This window comes from Myiozetetes cayanensis, unplaced genomic scaffold (assembly GCF_022539395.1).
Source record: "Myiozetetes cayanensis isolate MyiCay16 unplaced genomic scaffold, myiCay2020 scf5-8, whole genome shotgun sequence".
NCBI classification, from domain to species: domain Eukaryota; kingdom Metazoa; phylum Chordata; class Aves; order Passeriformes; family Tyrannidae; genus Myiozetetes; species Myiozetetes cayanensis.
The window spans coordinates 3,965,034-3,974,394 of record NW_026087742.1 but is presented as its reverse complement, the minus strand read 5'-3'; the positions used below and the strand labels follow the sequence as shown (position 1 = coordinate 3,974,394).

General features: G+C 43.6%; 1 protein-coding gene across 1 annotated transcript in view; it reads left to right on the top strand.

Annotated features, from left to right (window-relative positions):
• Positions 1–4,049, top strand: part of STYXL2 (serine/threonine/tyrosine interacting like 2) — a 33,303-nt gene extending 29,254 nt beyond the window's left edge. Inside the window, exon 6 of the transcript XR_007630833.1 lies at positions 2,908–4,049. The gene's annotated coding sequence lies outside the window, so the exon portion shown is untranslated. The remainder of the gene's footprint in view (positions 1–2,907) is intronic.
• Positions 4,050–9,361: the final 5,312 nt, after the last annotated feature.

The following is a 9,361-nucleotide window of genomic DNA, read 5'->3' as shown; positions in this document are numbered from 1 at the left end:
CTGTTTTACCAGCACTTCCTTCTCTCACGGCGCGCCTTTGAAGTGAGGCCGCCAACAGTGGTGGGGTTCCTTCCCCGCTGCCCTTTTTTGTTGTTTCCATACAGGATTCTAGGACAGAATTTCATAGCTTTTTAAATGCTCTGATTTTTTTTTTTTTTTCTGTGCTGTGATCCTAATTTCCTTCAGGATTTCTTCTTCATCTCCTGGGAAATTTGTCTCTATTTCTGGCATCTGTCCTTCCTAACCCTTCCCACATTTCTTCCCTTCCAAAGACAGGGGAAAAGAATCCATTTAATATTTTTCTGTAGTAACGTCTATCTCATCCGTCAATAAATTACCCTTTGCCATCTCTGGGAGACCCCTTTGTCTCCCTTCACTGACCTTATTCTGTACCTTGCCTGTTTTTTTTTAAGGGAGGATGCAATATCCCTGGGCTGTCATTCCATGAAGAACAGCTGTCATTCCTCCCATAGTGCATGTGTATGTGTTTGAGGAAGGAGGGGAAAGGGAGGGGGGAATTAGGGGAGGATGAGGATCTGCTATTGGGAAATTCACAGTGGTAAATGTTTTTTCATTCATGATATTCAGCTGCAATTCTATCTTTTTCTTCCTGTGGTTTTAGACATTCATTCTCAGAATAACAGAAATCTAAACACTCATCTCTCTGAAATGGAACTACAAGAATATTTATTAAACATATTTTTAAAACTCATTATGTATGAGTTCTATAAATTTCTAATTTTTTCATGGTCTCTGCTACTGTGAATGCTATGTCATTGTCAGAGCTGCAGCCTAATGCTACAGAAGTGGATTCAGGAAGCATTATCTGTTGCTAAAAAACGTATGACTTCCATATATATTCAGCATTACAAACTGAAATGCTCACTGAGAGGGTTAGAGAGCATGGTATAGTCCTACATGTCACTAGCTGGCTGTGCAGACCTGCAGAGGGAAGAGACAGGTCCATGAATCCAGCAGTTCCTACCCTGTCCATACTGTTCCTTATGCTTTGTGAAGCACTGCAGACCCCCAGAGAAGGCGTCGCAGAGCATTCCCTGTGTTTCTCATGGTCTAGCAACTCTGCTGGTCACACGTAGCACAAGTACACGTTCCTTTCTTCCTGCCCCTGCTCCCACACACAGTCTGACCATAAATTAGTACAGCTTAGAAAAGCAAATACTAGTTTTGATCAAATTTTTACCAAAGTATTTAAAGAAACAAAAGAACTAAAAAAAAATCCAACAAAGATGCCCTCACCTCTGTAGCATCTGGTAATTACACTTCTGAATGCATTTATTCTCGTAATAGAGACATGAAATAAGGAAATGCAGTTATTACCTATGGTGTGCAGCAGGGGCACAGCAAAGTGACCTGGTGGTACAAGGCACAGCATGTGCTGGGGCCCTCATTCTCCACATACCTGAGTCAAAAACCTGGTGGAACACACTGTGAGTCTTGTCTGATCCAGTCTTGGCGTTTTCTTTGTTTGGAAACCAGCAACGGGCACCCTGTTTGTGTCACAGCCCAGAGACAGGCATGGCCTCTGGACCTGCGAGCCCAGTGGTGTTCCAAGGCCCCGGATTAACCAACACTAGAGAGAGGCTGAAGAACTTAAGCAAAGTCAAAAAAGATGTCTAAATATGACATACATGCCAAACTACTCACTTCCTTGTTCTGTGCTAGCAGGACATCAGCTGAACATTTGTCTCTTAAAAGCACTGTACTACTTATTTTACAACTGCTTTGCGATTGATGTCCACTCTGGCCCTTTCTCACCTGATGGCTCTGACATTCCCTGCTGGATTTAGCTGTCCTAGCTGAAAAAGTAACTCATCTCCACAACTAGAGGTAATAAATTCTTTAGCCACCACAGCAAAATACATTGATATGATCTTGAATTAAATCACTCGTGTCTGCAGTTGTCAGTCCAGGACATCACCGCAAATTGGTATCAGCTGAAATCAGATTTACATGAGTGCATCAGGCTCAGGGCTGAAACAGTTTGCACTGCCCACAGCGTTCATTGGGCCACCTCTTCCTTGGGATATCTGCCTCCAGCACCTCAGGGTGATACCTTAAACTTCTCCAGGGTGAATCACTAGGGCTTGGGAACCAGAGCCTTTACTTCCCTGGAAACAGCCTGTGGCTTCAGTGACTACGGCTGTCTGCATATGGAAATGGTTTTCAAATGTGTCCTTCTGCTGGTAATACCAACCCTGCTCAGCACCAGAAAGAATGCTGGGAGTCTCCTGAAGAATGGCTCCTGGCTACTGGCATCTTCAGAACTATCCCATGTTAATTATTCAGGTCTTCTGTAAAAAGACACCTGTGGCAACTGGCAGAGTAACTGCACAAACATTATCAGCCTTGAGGCTGAGAATCTGTTAAATAGCCTTAGCAATAGAATATTAACACCTTGATGATGAGTGAGAGTGGGTGGAATAATCGTCTGCTCAGAAAGAGGCACCTTTTTTCTCATTCTATTCCTGTAGTTGAATCCTTATCTCCTGGATAAATAAAAACAAACCTCCCCAGTTATTATTGTTCCTGTTCGCCTTTTGACTCTTGATTAGATTTACCACAGATACATCCCTTTGGCAATGAAAATGGAACCAACACATTTCTGACGCACTCCAGTGGAATTCTCACCCCCTGCTCCACCCTCAGACCGCCAAGGTCCTGGTTTTCTGAACAGCTGTTAATTACTCGTCCTTCTAGCCCATGGATGAGGTACCATTTCTGAGAGATTACTTGCCCTGATCAACAGACTGTTCTGTATCACTTGAATCTTTATCTTATTTTTAATCCTCTGCACTTGGAGCCAAACCTGATACCTTTCTGAAGACAGAAACTCATAGTGATAGAAGCTGCCTCGCTCTGGCTGATTCTCCCTTCTATATTTTTCAGCGTTTTCCCAGATGAGGCCCCAGGATTATTGCAAACCAGTCCCGGGAAGAAATGCTGCTCAATTAGGCGAAAAGAAACTCGAAGGAAAAAAGGAGTAGAGCCAGCAAATTGCTTGAGATAACAATCTCCCCCCACCCGTGTGTCTCTGTAACTAAGAGGATTAGCTGAACTTTCTGTGTCACACCAAAACTGACAATAAGCAACAGTGACTTCCCCCCGCTGGCACTTGTACCTTCACATGTTTCATTTTCTTGCCCACACTACTGCCTTGCCCCTTGCTGATTGTATGACAAACTTGGGGATGAACATGATGGCTCTTTCCTTTCCTTTAAGATTTATGACTCAAAGCCAAATAAAACCCAACTCAAGTTATTACATGCTCTGTTTCCTCCTAACAACAACTCACTTTTAACAGCGTAAGCTAACCAAGGAAACATGGAAATATGGTCTCCTTGATCTCACCTGATCTATCTGCTGTTAGAGACGCAAACAGCAGCCTCGGGTGTGCCAACATGGGAGCAGGCACAAAGACATCCCTTGGGAGCAGGACCAAACGTCTGGAATATATAAAGCATAAGATCCATCAAAATTCAAAGTAACTGAGGTTCTGTGTAGATACAGCACTGCCAGCAAGGAGTTGGATGCTTATTTCAAGTTAAGATTTATCATTGCCTGGTAGGAGGACTACCCAGGGTACTCTTGCAGTGAAGGGAAATAAACTTTGGTAAAGGACTTCTGTTGCCAATTATGGAATCAGCCCGGTGTTCCTCTGACAATGGTGTACACTTGATGAAAAATATATGGCTTGTGGCTGAAGGTGATCAAACATCAAATAGTTCCAGCTTCTACAGTAAACCAATCCCTTTTGCTGAGCTGTGTAGAACATCACTTCAAACCAGGTGAACAACTTTCCTTGGGCCTGCCACAGAACTTGAAGGAAGAGAGGAAGTTTGTTCTACAAGACAAGGTAAAGGAGGAGCATTTTCCCACCAACACATGGTCCCTTTCCTTCTCCATCCTGAGTTTCAACAGAAGACCTCAGCAGAAGGTGGTGGAAATACAGAAGATGAATGTCTCTGATACCTGAAGGGCTGCCCACAGGCACACTGACCAAGTAAACACCTGTGCCACAGTGAGGAGAGAAGTAGGAAGCAAGAGGAGGCAGGAGAAGCAGAAATGTTTTCACATTGATGTAAAGTACATACCAACACACAAGGACTGGGGGTAAATGCTGTCACAACAAGATATGCAGAAAGTGTTAGGGTTGGGTCATAAAATGCATGGGACTTGCCAGTTCTTGTAAAGCATTTACTGAACTAGGCCTCTGTGCCACGTGCCCTCTCATTGCTACTCAACTCCCCGGACCTAAATTACATCACTGTGGCACTTCTGCCATGTTAAATGGTGCAAGCAGGTACTCTCAGGCCACATAAATTCAGTGAAGTAGTGGTTTGGGGGTCCCTGTACAGCTTTATTTGCGATCAAAGGGTATGGTGTTGTGGGGGAGAAATACTTCCAGACAGATTTAGACTTTTACTCCAAAAATCTCTTCAGAGTGAGACATTGTAAAAACTGCCCAGTGTATTGCCATGGGGTAAGACTGCCTTGTCACTCTGTAGCAACTCCTGTCTTGCCTATATGGAGCAGCAGTTTTAGTTCAAAGGGATCCAGGTCCATTCTCTCTCTCCATTTACATGAAATGGGACTAGAGTGGAGCGTGGCAGCCTATTAACAGTGCCCCACAGCACTGCAAGAGTTCTGCCTAGAGAGTGAAGGACACCGTGTCCAATTGAAATTACAGAGGAATTTGGGGTAGGCAGAATGTAATTACACAATTGAAATTTAAACTGTGAAATTAAAAGGAAATATTCAAGGATGAAGGGGCAGAGAGAATCCCTAATCTCCAGCCAGGGTAGGCTGCATGACAGAAAAGTCCCTTTCTGAAGAGGGAATAAGTAGGAGCTGTCCTGGAAGAAAGGGAGATAGAGAATAAAGACAATGTTTTCAAAAGCACCCTAACTCCAGCTGTGTGTTTGTTTCATAGGCTGTGTCTATTCTACAGAAAACCTTGTGGTTGCTAAAAGGCATCAGATGTGTCCCTCTTGGCCCCCTCTTCACCGAGGTCAGAAACAATTTGGTTCCTCATGTAAGCAGCACCAAGGCATTCCCAAGGTCTACAGCAGAAACTATGCTGGACAAAAGGAGGAGTGCAGCCCTCTTTTTCAAATGGGTACAAAACAGAATTTGCCCTTCTGCCTGGAGTTTGTCAGACTGCTGGCACTCTCGCTGTAGTGTCTGAGGTTTTACCAACTCTTAGTTAATAATTGTCGTAACAAAAATATTTTGCATTTATAAGGGTTGCCCTGTAGGAAGGGGAGGCAAAGAAACCCACTGAAAGCAGATCTGTGACAGTTTTGAGTGTCAACTTGAATCAGGCAATTGCAAATCCCGCTCCCCCAGAGATCTGAATCAAGTTGTAGGACCCCACTGTAGTCCCTCTGGGAGCAGAGACAGGTAAAGATGGAGATCCAGCCTTGTGGATCTCCAAGAGAAGAACAAGGACAAACTGAACAGGGTCCTTCAATCAAGGCACAACAGATTGAAATGGAGGGTCCTCTTCTTGGGCTGCCCAGCCACATATGCAACTGAAGACAAGTTCCTTAATTTCTCTCCTTTAGTTTATCATTGCTAAAAAAGCACAGTAATAATTTCCTGAATCTTCTAAGCTGGTGATTTGTAAGATTAACTGGTTAAAGTAACTGGTTAAAATTGGAAGGTTCAGAAGCTGCATTGATGACAACCATTGAAATGCATACAAAAAGCTGAGATAGAGCTAAAGTGCAGCCAAAGCAACAGAGAGTGAGAAATAGATTGAAAAACCCACCTGAAAAGATAAGTGTCCTATTAGTAATTACCTCCCCCTTTCCTGAGGACGTGTGAAGGTTCTGAATTAAGGTGGGTTTTTTTAATATGAAAATGAAAAACACGCTTCTTTTCGTCCATGCTCCATTCCTTATCTCCAAAAAAGCAGTTAGCTGCACCTGGGAGAGGCAGAGTATTATAAGATGGTACAACTTTCCTGCTACAATTTTATTATCTGAGAGCTTCAGAGGATCAGCAACAACTCTCAGAAAAAAGAGATTCAGGGGTCATCCTTTCTCCAATACAGAGACAACAGAATAGGGGCAGAACCAGAGCTAGAGAGCAATCTGGTCAAAGGCAGCCAGAAGAGTGTGCAGGGGGAAAAAAGCCAGCCAATATATGCAATGGACAGTCTCCATTTCTCTTCTGCTGTTCGTGCTCAGCACACACAAGGTGTGTAGGAAGGAGATCTGAAGAGGGGGAAGAGTATAATACCGGAAAGAGGCGGTATGGTGGGTCCCAAGCCTCGGGCACAAGGGGGGACTGTTGGAACAGGAGGAGGGCAGGGAACAATGTAGGAGAGAAAGGGAAAACAGCTTTGTGGTTAAAGTGCTGCAATGCACAGAGCACGTAGTGCAAGTCTGGGTCTTGCTGTATCTACTGTGACACTGGCGGGACTACGCATGGGCCGTATATTGCTTTTCTTCACTTCTCCTCACCAAGAAGGTACTAATCCTAATTTTCCCTTGTTCATTCGCTGCCATGTCTCTAAATTGGAAGCTTATTGAGACACAGAGTGGTTTTTGCTGTTCCTATTGATAGCATGCTCAAAAAATGAGACTAACAGGGAGACTGCGGTCGCTCTGTCAGGTAAACAGACAGAAACATTCAGAAAATCAAGTAACAGACAATCTGTGCAGTCTCCAAGTGAAAGGCACAGGGAGGTTTGGGGGGGGTTATGCATGAAAACATAAGGGGCAAAGAACGACTGTTTTGAGGCAGAAGCCCCTGTTAAGTATCTGCAGGACCAAAGGGAAAGCTGAAGCAAACATGATTCTAGAGACAGGCCGTCCTGGAGGAGAGAAATGTGATGTGAACAGGATAGAGAGAAGGGGGACACCGTGTGAGAAAAGCAGCATCTGGCATTCCCATCTGAGTGGCACAGTGGAATTGGAGCAGAGCAGATAAGTTTGCTCTTAATTTCCTTATACACTAGAGCTGTGTGGGGGAAAGGATAATTTCCTTTCCGGTATGATTTTGCTTAAATATAGCAATTTGTGTTTCTTTTGTCCCCTGCCTTCCCACCTTGTGTTTCTTTTGTCCCTTGCCTCCCTACCTTAAAAAAAAAATTGTGTCTGAAACACTACTGAATTAATTCTAGCAGGAGATAGAAAATTCAGAAGGTCATATAGCAATCATAGAAAATTTGGTGTTACGGGTACAAGTCAAGCAGGCCAAGGAGGGCTGGGAATTAGGAGGTATCTGGATCAACATCAAAACAATGGACATAGATATGCTGCAGAGCTTTAAAATATCCTCAAATACCATTTATTCCCTTTATGCATGGTGTTGATTTTGAGCACTGTATTGCTTTTCACTGCCAGAATATCTTTTTAAAGCAAAATCCCTGCAAGAGGCAATTCTGTGAGGCTGACAAGTCCAGTCAGAGAATGGAAACACAGAGTCCTGCACAGCCCTGGCTGCTTTGGGCTCTGTTTCAGCAGAGGATGTAAGCACGTTCTTAACCACCACTGTGAGCCCAGTCTCGCTGGCAGCAGCTGAGCAACTCAGTTTCCTACTTAGGTCTTTTTGTGAAATGAATCCAAAGTGCTCAGCTTCTCGTAAGGCTAAGCTTTGTATCATCCTTGCGTCCAATTATCTCAAATTTCAAGTATTTCTAGCAAGTTGCTCATGAGTAAGACACCAGTCAGGCACTACATGGCACTCACAATTGAAAGAGAGGTAAAATTTATCTGATAAATTATTCATCACTAATGATTTGGCCAGCTTTCCTGGATATATAGCCACAGGGATGTATGACACCTTGGGGAAGGCATCAGAAAGAGATGCATTCAAAGAGAACTAGAGGAGAGGATGCAGACACAGATCCAGAGTAATCTTATAGAGAGAGGGAGAGCACCTATGTGGCCAAAGTGAATTAAGTTCTCTTTATAGCTGGTCAATTACAAAACACAGAGCTGATTAGTAACTGTGAACTACCAGAAAAAAAAGCCCAAACCAAACAAAACCAAACAAAACATAGACAAAAACCAAACCACTAGCGAACAAACCACTTGTTTTCAGACATCTTTTCTTCAGCAGCTGTGGGTTCCAGCGAACTGTGCAGAAGCTGAGTGAGAGCAAAGGCTAAATCAGGTGTGGTGAGCAAATTCTCCCCAGCGAGAAGCTGCTGCTATCAGGGAGGAGGTTACTGGGAAGTGGCATGCAGGACTGAGAGGAGTCTTTGGGTGAGATGGGGAGATACGGGAGAGAATATTCAGCGTAGGCAGGATTAGAGCTGTGCAGAGTCTTAATCTAGGCAGCCCTTTCTCTACACCTTTATCTGTCCTGGTGCAGCCCCTGCGTGCTGCAGTGCTGGTATAACCTGGCCATAAAACTGGATTAACTGGCCCGCAAGGATCATGGCTGAACTGAAGAGGAGCACGACAATATGCCTTTGTTTACATGCTCACTCCTGTGAGCAAAACACAGATCTGAATGAGACAAAGTGCTTAATTGCTGGTGTAGAATATCATCAAATGAATGTGCATGAGTAAGAATTGGTGTTAGGGGAAGGATTTTGCTCTTTCACAGTACACTCCATTTCTCTTACCGTTCTTTGCAATAAGAAGAGGTTATTTTATAGTATGGCAAGAAAAAAAACTCCCATTATCAGAGGAACTTATTTTTAAATAAAAATGACAAAATTACCTTGCTGATTCACCCCTTGGAAATAAACCCCTGCTGCCTCCCTCCTTCAGCCTTTCCTTTCTGGCTCTTTCCTAACATTGAAAAAAAATCTAGTGACTGCCTCTAATACGACCCGTAATTTCTTCAGTAACAGCATGCAAGAACAGATTCCTGACAGTTCCTCTTACTCCACAACGTTTTTTGCCCCAGAAGGAAATCTGCCTTGGACTCTGACCCGTTGGAGTTAATGACTCTAGGAAAACATTAAGACCAAGTCCTTAATGAACGCCACTCTTTATCACCCTCCCTTTCTTCTTTTTCTGGATGTACACTACAAAGCTCAGGGATAACATGCAATATTAAGAATGTAATGACGCTTTATTTTTACTCTGCCAAATCTGTCGAGAATTAGAAGTTTTGCCACTCTGGCTGATTGCTTGTCCTGATTTGAAAGTTTTGAATCTAGAGCTGATTTTATTTGTTGGTCCCTCTGGTCTCTTATTTACTCCCCTTTAACGAGGGAGACATGAAACCTGACTCCCCTTCCAGGACAGTCAAAATTTGATGCGGGAAGCATAAGAGGATAAAATATTTGGGAAAGGCATCCCAGGAGCATTGTGCTGCCCGGAATGAGGGGTTTCCTAAAAGAGGGGAATGGCTTCACTGAAATCACTCTCTTCTG